The sequence below is a fragment of the Heliangelus exortis genome, chromosome 2, assembly GCF_036169615.1.
Source record: "Heliangelus exortis chromosome 2, bHelExo1.hap1, whole genome shotgun sequence".
Lineage (NCBI taxonomy): Eukaryota > Metazoa > Chordata > Aves > Apodiformes > Trochilidae > Heliangelus > Heliangelus exortis.
Window position 1 is genome coordinate 113,227,093 of NC_092423.1, and position 15,323 is coordinate 113,242,415.

General features: G+C 42.1%; 1 protein-coding gene across 4 annotated transcripts in view; it reads left to right on the plus strand.

Moving 5' to 3' along the window:
* The first annotated feature begins 337 nt into the window (after positions 1-337).
* Positions 338-15,323, plus strand: part of FAM110B (family with sequence similarity 110 member B) — a 107,964-nt gene continuing 92,978 nt past the window's right edge. For 3 of the 4 annotated variants that reach the window (XM_071737596.1, XM_071737592.1, XM_071737593.1), the window contains exon 1: positions 340-522. The gene's annotated coding sequence lies outside the window, so the exon portion shown is untranslated. Of the gene's footprint in view, positions 523-15,323 lie in introns of all 4 variants that reach the window. The other variant, XM_071737598.1, reaches the window with a different exon arrangement.

A 15,323-nucleotide genomic window follows, 5' to 3' on the forward strand; every position in this document is an offset into this window, starting at 1 on the left:
GGGTTTTCATCACAGACCCAAATTAACATCAGCGAAGTTACCCCACGTTTGCCAGGGTGAGAACAATCACCTTTGAGAAGGGAGAAGCGCCCAAGTTGCCGCTCGGCCGCCTTCGTCTCCGCTCCCGGGCGCCGCTCGGCCGAACAAAGGCTGCAGCTGCGGGTCCCCTTTGTGCAGTGCGGCCAAGGGAAGGGGCGATCCCACCCGCCCGGGACTCCCCGCCCCGCCAGCCGGGCCCGGCGGCGCTGGGCGGGCCCCGTCGTCCGGCCCCCGCGTTCTGCCCGGCCCTACCCGGCTCGGCTCGGCGGCGTGTCGGGAGGAAGCGCCTGGTTCTCGGCGGGCGGGCGGCTGCCAGCCGCTCGGCTCCCCCGCCCCCCGTCTCCTCCCCTCCGCTTCGATCCTCCGCCCCCTCCTCCTCCTCCTCCTCGCGGCGGCGGCTTTCTCGGCCCCGGCTCCGTGCTCTTCCCCGCGGCTTCGCTTCGGTCCTCTCCGGGAGGCTCCCGCGCCGCGCTGGCGAGGACGGTAAGAGCTGCGATGAGGCGCGGCGCCGGGTCGGGCCAGGCCGCTGCTCCGTGCTCGGTGGGGGCCGGGGCTGAACGCGGAGCCGTCCCGCAGCGGTTCCCTGGCTTGCCCGGGGGCGGCCCAGGGGAGCGGTGGCGGGCGGGACCCCCCACTACCAGCCCCGGTAGGCGTCTGGCTATGGGGCGGCAACACGGGCGGGGTGCGGGTCTGGCGGCGCCGCGCTGCCCCGGGGACGGGCGGGGGGCTCTCCCCTGCCGGGAGCTGCGGCAGGAGCCGCCCAGCGTAGCCCTGCTTGGGGGTCGGGGAGGAGGGCGGCGGACTCCGGTGGCACAGGGGCAGCTCCCGTGGGGTCGGTGCCGCTGGTGGGTGCCCCTTTCGGAAGCTGGGCCGAGCCGGCTTCGCCCCCTGCCCTTGGGGGGCGGTGGTTCCGGCACCGAGCGGGTCCGGGCAGAGCGGTTTGGCTCCTTTGAAATTTCTCGCTAGTGTCAGGGGGAAAATATATGGCCCAGGAGAAAGCCGCTGGAAGCGATAGCTGTCGAACTCCTCCGAGTTGCTTCCCCGAATCGGTGGGAAGTGTGAGCTCCCTCCCCGGGATGCTAGTTTCGGGGGATGCGGGGCTGAGCACATGGCCGCCTCCCACGGGTCGGGTCCCTGCCCGCTCTGCTCGGGGTCTGCTCCGCATCGCATCTGTCACAACACCGGCTGGAGCTGGGCCTGCCGGCACCTGGTGCCTTTTCAAAGTGCCAGTCTGACCCAGAGAAAACTTTATCTGGGGGAAGGGGAGAGGCTTATCCAAAAGGTAATTTATTGAAATGTGGCGGGTTTTTTGTTGTTTTTGTTTTCTCCTTCTTCCCTTACTCAGACAAGGTATCTGTGAAAAGAGGGGAAAGCAATGGAAAAGAGGGGAAAGCAATGGAATTATTTGTGCCGGGGGTCCAATATGTCAGTTCCTACATAGAAGGGTTAAAACTTCTGAAGACTGGGCAGTGGCAAATTATCATCTCCAGTGAATCATAGTATTAACTTTTTTAAAACTTGAGTTTTAGTTATTTGTGTGCTGATCCTTGCTTGTATTTAAAGCCAGCAGTTACTGTGTTGAGATACTTACGGCTGAAACATATCCTTTGTGCCTAAATACCAAAACTATTGTGTTTTGTAAGCAGCAAGACAACTTTTATCTGTAATGTAGACCTTTTTATCACTTAGTTGTAAATACTTGCTTTGTTTTTAAATCTGCCACTGTTCTTGGGTGGCTTTGCAAAGGTCACTCCAGTTCAACTTTCTTTTTCTCTAAAATACCTCTATTAATTTGATACTGGGTCAGAATTGACTTTTTTTTTTTTCACATTATGTACTTATGTGACTTCCCAAAGTAACTTCTCCCTGTAGAATGTGCTGGTTGTTCATGTTCCATCGTGCACAGGGAGCACACAGCTTGGCTTGTATCTAATGTTAAACGTCCTACTTATTTAAAAATGTTGAGAGCTCTAAAAGGGTCAGTGTAATCCATACCACACATGAGCTCAGCTGACCTGGAATTAACAAGATAAAACACTTTTAAGCACTTCTGGAGCAAAAGGTGGCACATTATTTCCTCGTGTGTGACTAAAATGCTTAATTTGCTTTTTTGAGGTGTCCAGTGTTGCACTCCTTGGCTTAGAGGGTGGCTGAACACCCCACTTCTGCAAAGGTTTGGCTTGAGCTAGGGAAACTGGACATGAGAGCATGGCAGCAGTGTGATTGTCCTCCCTGGGGAGATGTACCTGTTGGTGGAAGAGTCCAATGGAGGAGATGCATACTGAGACCACCACTGGTCCTTCAGAAACAACAGGCAGCATCTGCCATGGCATGGGGCTGTTGGAATTGATAGATTTGTTGTATGCCCAGCCAAGTTCCCCATTTAAGTGGGTTAGTTTACTATGTCAGTTGATAGGTCCTGCTGTGGTGCTGTGTTTTCCCTCTGTGGGCAGGAGGTAGCAGGCAGGTGCTTGTGCAGCACAGCCTAGATAGCTGGTATAGCAGGAATGGGGTGGTTAGTGTGATTTACTGCCTCAGTGGAACTGATAGTCTGTGCCAGTAAGTTCACTCTTGCACAGAAGGCCCAGGCTGCCTTCATGGCAGTCCATCCCTGTTAAGAAAGTTGTATCACAAGCCAGTGTTAAGAGAGAAACTGTGTTTGAGATTGATAGATCACCTGCTGTTGCTTTGCCAGAGTGGTTCTTTCCATGTAGTGGTTCTGCTGTAGCACTTTGCCATCAGTGCCCTTCTTCCCTGCTCCTCCTAGGCTTGTGGTGCACACATCAGGGGCACTTAATATAGATGCAAGTTTTCTAGTAGACAGGAGATGGCTTTCTGTTAAACATTCATATCCTCCAGAATCTGGAAGGCTAACGTTGATTTAGTGAGACAAAACTGAGTCAAATTACAGAATGTAGCTGTGCAAACATGTTCTGGTTGATCAGTGCTACAGAGTTCATTTGAGACACTGCTAGGGTATGAAAAGGAGGTGTTTCTCAAATGTACTTTTGTAAGTCTTTTTCCCCAGTGGTGGCATAGTTAGACTGGAAATCAGTGCAGTGAAATATCATAGGGTAGAGTTTGGCCATTAATTGTAGTGGAATGCAGAGAAAATTAGGGCTCATGTTTACAGCTTGCCCAGAACTAGAGGGTGTATCTTTGAACTCTGGGTAAGGAATGTCTCTGGTCTCTCTGTGGCTGACACTGGGTCTTGCTTTCCAATGCTAGATTATGGCTTAGTTCCACAGACCTTAAGCACATGTGTTGATTTGCCACAAGTTAATAATTTTAAATTAAACTGAAGGATAAGTATGCTAGCTACAAAGTGGTTTTATTTCAAGGAAGTTTTATTTTAGTCAAGCAAGTTCTGAGAAATTAAAGGAACTCCCTTATGCGGTCCAAAGGGCTGAAGACCTGTAGGATTTGGAGGTTCAAAAAAAAAAAAAAAAAGGCTTGGTCTGTCTTTCAGTGGAAGGTAGAACAGCTGCTTGGAAACTGCATTTTAAGGAAGAGGAAAAACTTGCCAAGTGGGGCTGTGGATCTTGCTGTAAGAATAAGATACTGCAAGTTACTGGAAAACCTGCAAGGAATGAAGTGAAGGAGGGGTTTGATCATTGGAGAGCAGAAGCTGCAGGAGTAACATGAATTGCCAAAGGCTAGAGCACGAAGAAATTTAAGATGAAGAAGAAATAAAAATAAGAGAATTTGGCTATGATATTGTGAAGATCAGGTTATAGTGGAGAAATGCCTAATGCCTCCAAACTTAGCAGTAGTAACCAGTTTTAGATAAGGATGAGGATTTGAACATGGGAGAAGGTTAGGATGCCAAACAGAAATGACCAGAATAAATGTCTTAAGCCTGCTTCCAGATTTAATGTCATCAAACTAAAGAAATAAAGCGGTCTGAAAGAGTTAGCACAGGACACTGGAGCCCAGTTAAAAAAAGAAAAAAGAAGGTTGTTATCTGTTAAGTTGACTGCAGCAGTTGAGCAATATAGCAGAAGAAATATACTTGTATTTATTTTAAAAGGTGAAGAGAATGAAATCTTCACACATTTTACTCTGGTCTCAATAGTGTTCAAGTACTGAGAACAAATTTGGAATGGAAAAAGTAAGTATATAAAGATAAGTAGAAAACAGGATAAAATGCTTCCCACAATTAGGTCATGGAAGACAAGTCATATTATTACTGGTAAAATACTGAATGTCCTAGAGAAAAGGATCAGAAGGCTTCAGTTCGATGTGTATCCGCCATGGCAGGTACAACACTGAAAAATAATTAAATTTGAAATTTAGGGTTTGGCTAAAAATGGCGAAGTGTCTTCTGAAGAATTTATCACAGATTCACAGAATGTCAGAACTCAAGAAGAAGATGAACTCAGGAAGAGATTTTGTCCCTTCCTTCTTGACACCCAGCCCTCATATATTTATACACATTAATTAGATCCCCTCTCAGTCTTCTCCTCTCCAGACTAAAATGTCTCAGGTCTCTCAGCCTTTCTTCATAAGGCAGGTGTTCCAGTTCCTTAATCATCCTCATAGCCCTCAGTTGTGCTCCCAAGTAAATCCCCGTCCCTCTTGAACTGGGAAGCCCAGAACTGGATGCAAGACTCTGGGTGAGGTCTCGCTAGGGCAGAGTAGAGGGGGAGGAGAACCTCCCTCAATCTGCTGGACGCACTCTTTTTAATGCACCCCAGGATGCCATTGGCCTTTTTGTCCACAGGGGAACATTGCTCTCTGGTGGATAACTTGTCCACCATGGCTCCTGTCTATGTGAATAAAGGAATTCCTGCTCTGTGTGAGTATTAGTGGGGAGGCTGGTTTTTTTACTTCACCATGCTGGTTAAGATAACACTATGGAGAGGATGGTTGCTAATGGGGCAAAGTCAGGAAACACAGTCAGCATCAAGTGGGGTTGGATTATTGCACAGGAAGAACTGAATGTCTCTGACTGAAGCAGTAGGAATGAGAGAAGGTTAAATGGCACTAAAAGTGAACTTATCAACTGAGTGATTGTTAACAGCATATGTGCTATCAGCAGGCAGGTCATCCCTTAAAACAGGCCTGGAGGAAAAAGCCTGAATGCCAAAGTCAGACAGAGATGACTGTATTTGAAGGTGGGGATGAAATGTAAGCAAACGGGATCCTCAGGAAAAGCTCTTTGGTAGAGATAAGTTATTACACAAAGTTTTAGGAAGGGTTCATGTCAAATACTGCACATAGTTCTGGTCACTTGTGTACAGAATATATTAAACCTTAGCAGAACATGTACAGGGACACCCAGTCTACAGGGATGATGGGGTGTGGACATTATGCAGTTGGACAACAGACCAAAACTTTAGCAGTGCTGGCTTTCCTAGCTTAGTAACAGCGTAGAGATGTGATAACAGCTGCTTATAAATTCCCTCAGGCAGATTTTTTGAGAAGAAGGTTTGTAAACTGAAGGCTCATCTGTAATTTTGGATTAAAAACTTGGCATACAGGAGGATGATTTGCTGACTCATTGAATGAAAATCAGAGTATGGTACATGGGAAATCAAAATGGGTTTCCTAACTGTAAGATTTAGGATGCTCTCCCACCTGTGTGTTTCTGAAATCCCAATTTGTGTTTAAACTTGAATGTGACTTGTAAGGAAATGGGCAGTTCAGGTAACTCAAGCTACCATAAATTTTGTGCTTCGATCTTCACTACAAATCAACAGATATAGAAAGCATTTATGTGAAGGAGGAGTGATGAGCAGAAATATTTAATCTTTGAGGAGTGTATGACATTGTCATATGATGTTGAATGGAATTTTTAAAGATGAAACACCCATCTATAACATTAGTAGCTGTTGCTTTTTCTTATTTTTAGTGTTTAATGGAGTGGAATCAAGTATAGCTCATAAGATATTAAAGATGACCACAAATTAATGTGCGTGGGACAGAAAACACATAAATGGACATGCAGGCTGGAGGTCAGGATGAACTTGACTTGGACCCATAAGTAAATAAAAAGATTATCTATTGTCTCCCTATCTATTGTCTCTCAGCTGAATTTTGTGCTCTCTTAGGCACTGTCTGCACCCTGTTGTTTGAGGAAATAGGAATAGGGAGAATTCCCCTGGAAGAGGCTTGGTAGGTGAAGTGGAGGACTGCTGAAGACCCAGGGTGAGGGCTTCCAGCCAGGAGGCCTCCAAGCTTGCCTGTGGCTTCATTTTGCAGGTGTCATACCTGACCCAGGTGCTGGTGCTGAGCTATGCAAAGGTCAGCATGAAATAACTACTGGCAACAAACTGAGGTATGAGATATGCCAGTTCAGAGCCTTTCTTTTAACTCTGAAGACATGTCTGGTACAGACTGAAGAGTCATGTCCTTCATAGAAAGTGTAATGATGGCTTCTGTGGTTTGAAGGCTCCACTGTGTTGACTTAATTTGAGCTTTGCTATAGCATCATGCTTTGTCCATTTATAAGCTCTTCTGTAGCTCAACTTTGTATGCACATTCAAACTTCTGGAAGTTTTCAAGATGACTGTTCAGAAAGGAAGAATGTGTGTCATCTGTGTGGACGCCTCTTGAAAAGTGTAATTTAAAAAAGTAAGATGCTTTGAGTGTGTTTGTACATCAAAGCAAGATCAGTATCTTGATATTGCTTTATGTCTGCTTGTTCTAAATTTATAAGGCAGGTGTCTAACTTCTTAGAAGTAATGTAGTTGCAAACTCTTTTCCAGCATAGTTTATTAAAAGCTGAACTATTACATTTTAGGTGTTTTCTTTAAATGCATGAGTGTTTTTTCTTTAAAGAGGAGCTGTGTAATGAGCTCAATGTGCCAGCATCCCCATAGGAAATAAATGTGAAGAGATTGTGTTGAGCTATCAAAAGAATAATTTAACAGTCCCAGGGAAAATTGAATTTATTGTCTTGGTAGCTTTTAGCATGTAGTATTAGGCTATTCATTTATTGTAATTTTTCATTTACTTCTATTGCTCTTTTATATGAGTGTTAGGTGAATCATTAAAAAAGATGAAACTAGGGCTGTGCTTTGCAATTCTATAGCATCTTTCACTTGGAAACCTTCAGGTTCTAGATATTAATGGATGTGGTGGAAAAGTTATTTCAGACTTAATAAGGAGAGAGCCAACCTAAATTCAGTCTGTAGCAAATCAGAGAGCAGAGGACTTGTGTCCTCATGCTTTTGCTCTGTTCTTTAAAAACAAAATCACTCAAATATTTCCTGTTACAGTTTGAGGTTGTGGAAAATGCTGCTTTAAGAAATGGGAGGAAATGTTTTAAGACTTTGTTGAACAGGGTAGATAACAGGAGCATCCAGTATTGTCTGCAGCTCAGGCAAGTGCAAGGGAATATCCTTCTTGTTAATAGGTCAAGGAAGTGTGTTCATGGTGGTCATGGTCAGACTGGATAGAAAAATTGGATTGGAGCAAGGTGTAGGTGGTGTAAGAGGTGGAGGTAAAACTTGGAACATGCACATGTGAAAGAATTCAAGAGAGAAAAGTGACTGAGAAAACAAGAATTACAGAAAGATGGGGTCGACAAACTGGTTGAGATGTAGGAGAAATGCTCATAATTACACTTGAAGTCAGTATGCACTCCTGTCCAATTTTAATTGGAAAACTCATGTTTTATTCATTGTTGTGATGCAACTGTGGGATATCTATTAGCTGGTTGGGGTTTCACCATTTAGAAAAGCACACTTGGAATGAAGAGGTTACATAGGGGAAGCAACAAAGCAGAAACTTAGAACAAACTGCTGGAGAACTTTTTAGGTGTGAGCATCTGTAAATTACATGGTGTCTTGCATAGTTCAAAAACAAAGGAAAAGAGAAGAGTTGTGGGCAGAAGAATGAGAAAAGAAGCATTGTTCTGCAGCCTTCCAGAAGCTTAACTTTCAGATTTCCATATGGTGTTTTTTTGTGTAAATAGGAGCTGAAGGAACATCATATTGTGAAAGAACTGTGGGTAGTACTTTCTCTTTGTCCAGTATCTCTGTATCTCTGCACACTGTTAGGAAAGTATTATAAGTAACTACTGAAACCCATGAATGGATCCAGACCTTTGGATTTGTAATGAGCTTTGTGTGTTGTCCTTCTCTATTTGATGAGTTAATCTGTGCATGGTATCATCTCAGAGGTTGGGGGCTACTAGAAATGAAACCATTTCATGTGTCTGTGCAGTTATATATATATGTATGTATGCTGTAATATATATTTGACAGAATGTCTTTTTCCCCTCCTGCCCACCCCCAATGGTTTTAGACCTTTTTAAAAAAATCTCAATTAAAAGAACGCCTTGTCATTTCCCATGCATGCACCTACTTCAAGACTACATTTAGGAAAAAAATGAATTCAATATTAACATTTGTAAATTACTCATAAAAGCACAAGTAGTTAAAATGTGATTGATTTCACTTGCATGTTGTATTTAATTGCAAGATTCTTATTATCTATGTTGTTTTGCCTTTCATTACTGAAGTATATTGTTGTTGAGTTCTCCCAGTGTGTTAGTTTTGCATGTTAAATGGTAATTGAAGCGAGTGACAATTCTGAATGAATTTAAATGCTAGGTAGTGTGAATGGGTCTTCATGGATTCCTTTCACTCCTATTTGAATAGATGCGATTTTCTCATTGAAGACAACTTGTGGCTGTTGGACTTCTCTCTAAGTAATAAAACTTCATACAATATGTAAAGGTTTACTGATACAACAGTTAATTTAATACATGCTAATCAGAAGCCAGAATCTGAATTCTGCAACACATGAGATTTCTGCAATGCATTTGCTTGGTGAATACTTTGCAGGTGTGAAGGTTCTGCTCACTCACATCTTCTGCAAGACCTCCATACATGCTTTGCTGAAAGGTTTCAGATGTTTTGATTAGCTTTTCCTTTTCTAATTGCTACTGTTTTGTTCCCCACTTTCAATGTTTGACCACATCCAGGGGGTTACTCCCATTGTAGTCTTGGATCCTATTTCACTAAACGAAACTGACTTTAAAGAAGCAGAGCATATAGATATGCCCAGTATAAGCCCTTGAATTTGGAGAGAAAATGTTCTCTGCTGATCTTAGCTAAATGTTTTGAGGTGTTCAGTTATGACTTTAATTAAAAAAAATATATATTTAGAAAAAATCTTGACTTTTTTTTGTGGACCTTTTTATTATAGACCTTTGTGCTATTACAAGGTTTCTATTTTAAGAATGAGATATCAGCTTTTTTTTTCCTGTTTAATTGAAAGATAATCACTGTCATTTCTCTCTTCCTGCTCTCTCCATCCCCCTTAAAACAAAACAAAACCTTCACTCCTTAAACAAAAGTGTCTTTATTTTTACATTTGTTTTATAAAATCACTTAAATCCTTTGGGAAAAGCTTTCCTCTCACAGGAAGATGGGGGGGGGAAGAAATCCAAACCTTCTAAAGCCAAAACCAGCAAGTCTGCTACCAGATATCATCGTGTTTTGCTATCTGAATAGTAGCAGATTGCATAAAAGAAGCAATTTCTCATCTTAAGGAATGAAAAACTGCACTTGCAGAAATCCACAGAAATACATTTTTCATCCAACAAGTACAAAATTATTAGCATTCGGGACAAAATTTTGCTGTGTACCTTTCTTGTAGCTTCTTTGGACTGTCAGCGCTGGGAATGAAACTTTAAATGGGATATTTGAAAGCTCTGCAAGATGGGAAAATCAGCTGCTGATTTTCCTTATAGCCCTCCTGGTATCTGGTGGCACCTCACTTAGCATATCCACATGTCTTGGGGAGCTCCTGGACTTTGCTTGACATTCCTTTTGTACATGCCCTGTGTTGCTGCCGTGTCCCAGGTGTTTCTGAAGCCTATGCTGCATAAGTATTTTCAGCACAGGTTTGGCTTTGGTATGTTTGCAACCTGTGCAATTGCTGTAGCTTTGACACTGTGCACTTGTGACTTAGGCAAGGAGAGGCTGAGCTCACTTGGTTTGTTCAGCTTGGAGAAGAGAAGGCTGAAGTGGTCACAGCAGTAAGGCTGTCAGGGTTCAAGGAGCACCTGCACAAGGCTCTCAGTTGCCATTTAGTTTTAGGGAGTCATGCAAGGAGTAGGTTGTTGGACTTGATGGTCCTTAGGGGTTCCTTCCAATTTGAGATATTCTGTGGTTCTGTGAAACAGCTGTGTCCTCACAGCTGGCGATTCCATAGCGTGATCGTAAAACTGCATATCCCTTTGTGGACTTATTTTTATACTCTACCTTTGTAGGTACACTTGCTTGTCCTTTCAGCACACTGTGCACTCTGCCGTGCCTTCTGGACTAGCATCCTTGCCACTCATGAAGAGGCATGTGAAGAGAAGTTAAAATTATGCGAACATTCATGTTATATTTGAAACATTAAGTGCCCTTCATGAAGACTAAACCAGAGAATTATAGGCTTTGGGGAGACAGAAGTTGAATTAACTTGTGCTTTCCTTGCTAAGCAGTGTTAATGTTTTCATTTCTTAGCCTAAAATGAAATAGGCAAAAGCTGTAGGGAGGAGCCATGACCCCCAGCTGTGTTGGGTTTAATAAAAGATAGGATTTCTCCTTCTAAACTCTCATTATACATGGACTGCTGTGAAGGTATCAAATGCTGCTATTTAGATTGTCACAATCAACTAATTTGATTTCCATATTACTTCTGGAAGACTGTTACTGAAAAGACTTTTTATAAGATGCCCTGCCTCCATATGAAATCAGATCCTCAAGATTGACTTCCTCTGTAAATTTTACTGCATTGTATGAGCTGCAATGCTCAGCCAGAGAATAGAGAGGAATATTTGCCTCCTGTGCTATCATCATGGCCAGTATCAATCAAATACTCCTAATGATGGTAGGCTGGTTTTACTGACAAATAGCAGGATATTAGCATATATTTTGGTCATAGGGGATCGATGGAATTGTGGACTAAAAAAGCCACACACTGTAGACTCACACTTGGCTCTCTCAGTGCCCTCTGTTCTTGTTCTGTTGTTGGGCCAAAACATTTTCCCCAAGCCCTCTGTTTCCTCTTTCTACAGCTGAGGCTGAGTGAGATGGAAACCAGAGGGACAAAGAGAGTTATTAGAAAATCCCTATTTGCACCTAATAATTGTCACATGGCTTAGGTGTGGATGTGGTTAGCACTGCATTGCTGCAGGCCAGTGGCATCTCACCCATTGCTGAAGTTGAAGAATGAAGGGATTCTAGTGTGAGATGAAACAGAAAGCGAGGAGGCAGTCTGCAATTACAGCTGTTGTGATACAGATCCTGTCTAATGCAAAGTTGCTTTCTGTGAGGTTCCGGTCTTTCTGCTGCATCTTTCCCATGCCTAGAACTTCCACTAATTTAAAGTTGAAATTCTAATGAGAAACAGAACCAGTTCCTTAATCAGTGTGATTTGCTTTTATGGAGTACTTCATTCAACTTAGTGCAAATTGTGAAAGCCATTTAATATCTGAAAACAAAGTCAGCTGGTTTTGGCATTGAACCAGACTGAAGAGTGCTAGCAGTCCCTGTGAAGTGTAATTTGGTATGATGATATACTGAACTGAGAGCAGCAATAAAGTAGTTCTGCACTTAGTCCTTTTTACATTACAGTTTTGGAGCTGCAACAGTGAATCTAGCAATGTTTCCTTAATGTCTTTCTCTTCTTATTAGGCAATATATATAACACCGACCTTTAAAAATCCACTTAAAGTGTTATTCAAATAACTGTTGGAGCAGAGAAAATATCGTCTTGTTTTTCTGTAAAGCAGTCACATGGATTGAACTTTTTTTTATTCTTATTTAAAGCTGTTTTGCAGAGTTACACAGGGTTGTGGAGATCCTGCTAGGCTGGGATTTTTCTGAAGTGAACGTCAGAACTTTTTCATGCTTGCAAAGATTGCAATCTCAGGCAGTGAGATATACCTCACTTTAGTTCTGTTTATCTTGTTCATCAAGTCAAACAGCTCTTACAGTTTTTATCCATGATCAACTAGCTCATTGGCATGACAATTAATAGAAGTGTAAATGAGAATGTAAGAAACCCTGTGGTCATTGCCCTGCAAACTTTAGTGGCACATCTAGTGAGTGCTGTTCAACAGTAAGGAAGAGACATGGGTTGGTAAGGGTATGGGAGAGAGAATTACAGTGCTAGACTGTGGATAGGTTGGTTCAGGCTGCTGGGATTTATATCTCTGAAGCCTCCTGAGAAAGAAGAATAGAAAGAAGAATGTGCTATCTCTCTTTTTTTTTTTTTTTTTTTTTATTAATCATAATGTCTTTGATCACATCTTCACAGCCTTTGACAGCTTGAAGTATGGGAGAACTTGCCCTTGCTGAGAAATTATAGAACATACTTGCTTAATTTTTCTCAGTTACGTGGTGCTTCTTGTTTTAACCAATCTTTTTCTGACTTGGGAAGAAAAGGGATGTGTTCTATGTGAAACCTGTGTCACACAAAAGTGTTTTTCAAAAGTGATCTAAATTGTCTTGATTTACATAGTTGCTCTTCAGGCTGAGTATGTATGAAATACACAGTGATGTAAAATGAAGATGTCTGATTTATTATATTGTCTGCTCATAAAATACAACTAACTAGTCACAAGGGAAAAATCTTGGGGAAAAGATTCAAATTAAGTACTGCCTCACTTTCTCAGTTATTACTTTTCTGTTGTCTTAATTTTTTTTGGTTAAGATTTGCTTCCCTTCTAACAATTGCTAGGATATGTATTTAAACTAATCATTAATAATTCTTTATGATGTCTGTAGTACTTTTACCTTTATGCTAATTTATGTAGATGAACAGGTCAGGACTCCTATGTACATTCCAGAATGCGTATAAAAATAAAAAGAGGAAAAGAAGACAAGCTGGTGAACAGTGCAGTAACTGTTGCTGGAGACTCAAGGGAATTCAATGATAAAATAGCTGCCATCTGTTGCACTTTTTTGCACGATGCACGCGTTGGATGTGTCTTTGCAGTGGGGCATGCCCTGGTGCTCTTCAGAAGAGTCTGTGTGGAAAAATGCTATGATTCCCTGTAACTCCCAGGCATGTGGCCTGGTCTGACATTTCTCTGGGACTGGAGTATGGTTGGCCTCTGCGTTGGATTGCAGGGTCTACCTAGCTGCCCCTCCTGGATTCTTTGGGGTTGCCTATCTCTGATGCTGTGAGAGATGCTCAACAGGAGAGCCACAGCTGACTTTAAGGGGTGATGTGCCCAGAGCCCAACTGTGCAGAGCACTTGGAGGTCTCAGTCAAGGTGTTACATCCTAGGGAAAAAGGAGCTAGCCCTTCACATAAAACACTGGAAGAACAAACTAGGAAAAATGGGTGTGCATGAGGCAGGGAAAATGGGTTGACATGTTAATAGGGGACTCTAGTTTATGACTTGCAACACTGACCATGGGACATGCAGCATTCCTCACCATTGCAGAAACATTGTGGATGTCTCCTGGTAACCTGGAATCATCTTAGAGATAAAAGAGTGAATCCTCTTCCCCATCCCTCAGTATTGTTTTCTGTAACACAATTATGTCCACATGTGTACATGCAGAAATGATATTCTTTGTTTAAAAGTCCTAAATGTTTCTGTAGGGACCCGATACAGTTTTCTAGATGAGCTTTCCCTTTCTGCAGCTGGTTTGGACTAATTCCAGGAGTACATTGTCTGCATCCAGAGGAGAAGCATTGCTCCTCTGAGGACCCTTAGCTCCAATATGATCCATAGTCCTTATCCCCAGCTGTGGGACTCTTCTCCCTGGGACTTAAGAAGCAGCCCGGGATCTTTGAGATGCAGTGTTGCTGCCTGATAGTATCCGAAGTCTGTGGTGGGCACCTGGTAAAATGTATTCCCTAGGTTTTACTCTCAGGTATCTTTTCTAAAATACCTCAGATGCTTTTAATTTTCACTTAATGACTGAGCTCCAAGTTGCTTTGTCTGGAAGTAGTTACTTCTTGTAGATGTTCTCACTGGTGGTATAAGATAACTTGGCAACAGCTATGAGAAAACAGTTATATGGGGAAGAGGTTATTTTGAGATTTTTGTCTTATCTGGAGAACTACCAAAAGCTGGGAAGTGCAAAATATGTATGGGTTTTCTTTCCCTGATACTTCACACCAGTTTTCAAAATAAATTCTGCCTTTAAGTGGGTGAGTCCTTGCTCAAAAGTAGTGATTCCCAAATGTTCATATTTGAGCCAAGCATAAAATTTTTTATGCGATCTCTTCAGTGCCTGATTTTAAGAAAGAATTTAGTCTTCTTTTAGAGGCTATTCTCTTGACGGAATATAATGAGATTTCTTTTCAAAGGAAAAACAGAATTGCAGAGAAAATGCTCTCTTGCATTTTTAGCTCAATTTTTTTGCAGGATAGCGCTGTTCAACATTTAATACAGTGAAGTATTTAAGGGTAAGTTATATAAATACTACAAACTTTTAAATTACCATTAGTATTAGTACTTGTTTGTCAATAGCAGCACCCTGTAATAATGTTAAGAAATTAGCAGATCCATAATAACTATCTGAACCTTTGTTCTTGTGAAGGTGAAAATCAAGGATGTGGCTTTATAAGTATGTAAATGGTTGCAGATAACAGCCCTAAATTTAGAGGACTTTTTTCTTTTCTTTTTGTTAGCTCTGCATATCTTAATTTTGTAAAAGCTGTCCTTTTGGAAGCTGGAGGGCTATTTAATTTTTCAGTGTGTCTTTTAGTGTCTGTGAATGCTGGTTTTAGGAGCTTGTTAACTTACCTATGACAGTTTCTTCATAGGTCAGACATGACAGCTGATGTCCGACTGCTTTAAAATAATAATTAACACCACAAAATTCTTAGTAAGGTGATCCTGTAGCCTCATTTAAAGAAAACATATGATGTACGAAAACAAGTAATTCCCTGGCTCTGTGATATCTGCTGGTGGAGTGTAGCCAACTCTTCAGACAAGAAAAATACCTGATGGTAAAATATCAAGTGGTATTAAAACAGTCCTGTTTGCAGTCAGCTTGTATATGTATACTTGAGGGGGAAGGGCCAGAATATAGCCTGCAAATTTTTAAACTCCCCCATGTTAAATCATGATTTTTTTGTCAGTGTTGGCTACAAATGGGGTAGGAATTGAACCCAGGTTTTGGATGCTTCTTACTAAATTGAATTCTACTCCACTTGAAGAGAAGAAGCACTAGAAGTTAGCAGAATGTCTCTTGCTGCTTTGTAATTTAAACTTTTTTGACAAAATGGCTTAGGACTGAAAACAGTAGCTTTAGTCTCAGTGGAAAATGGAGGCTTCTTAACGATACTGCACTGGAAAATATATTGTTCTC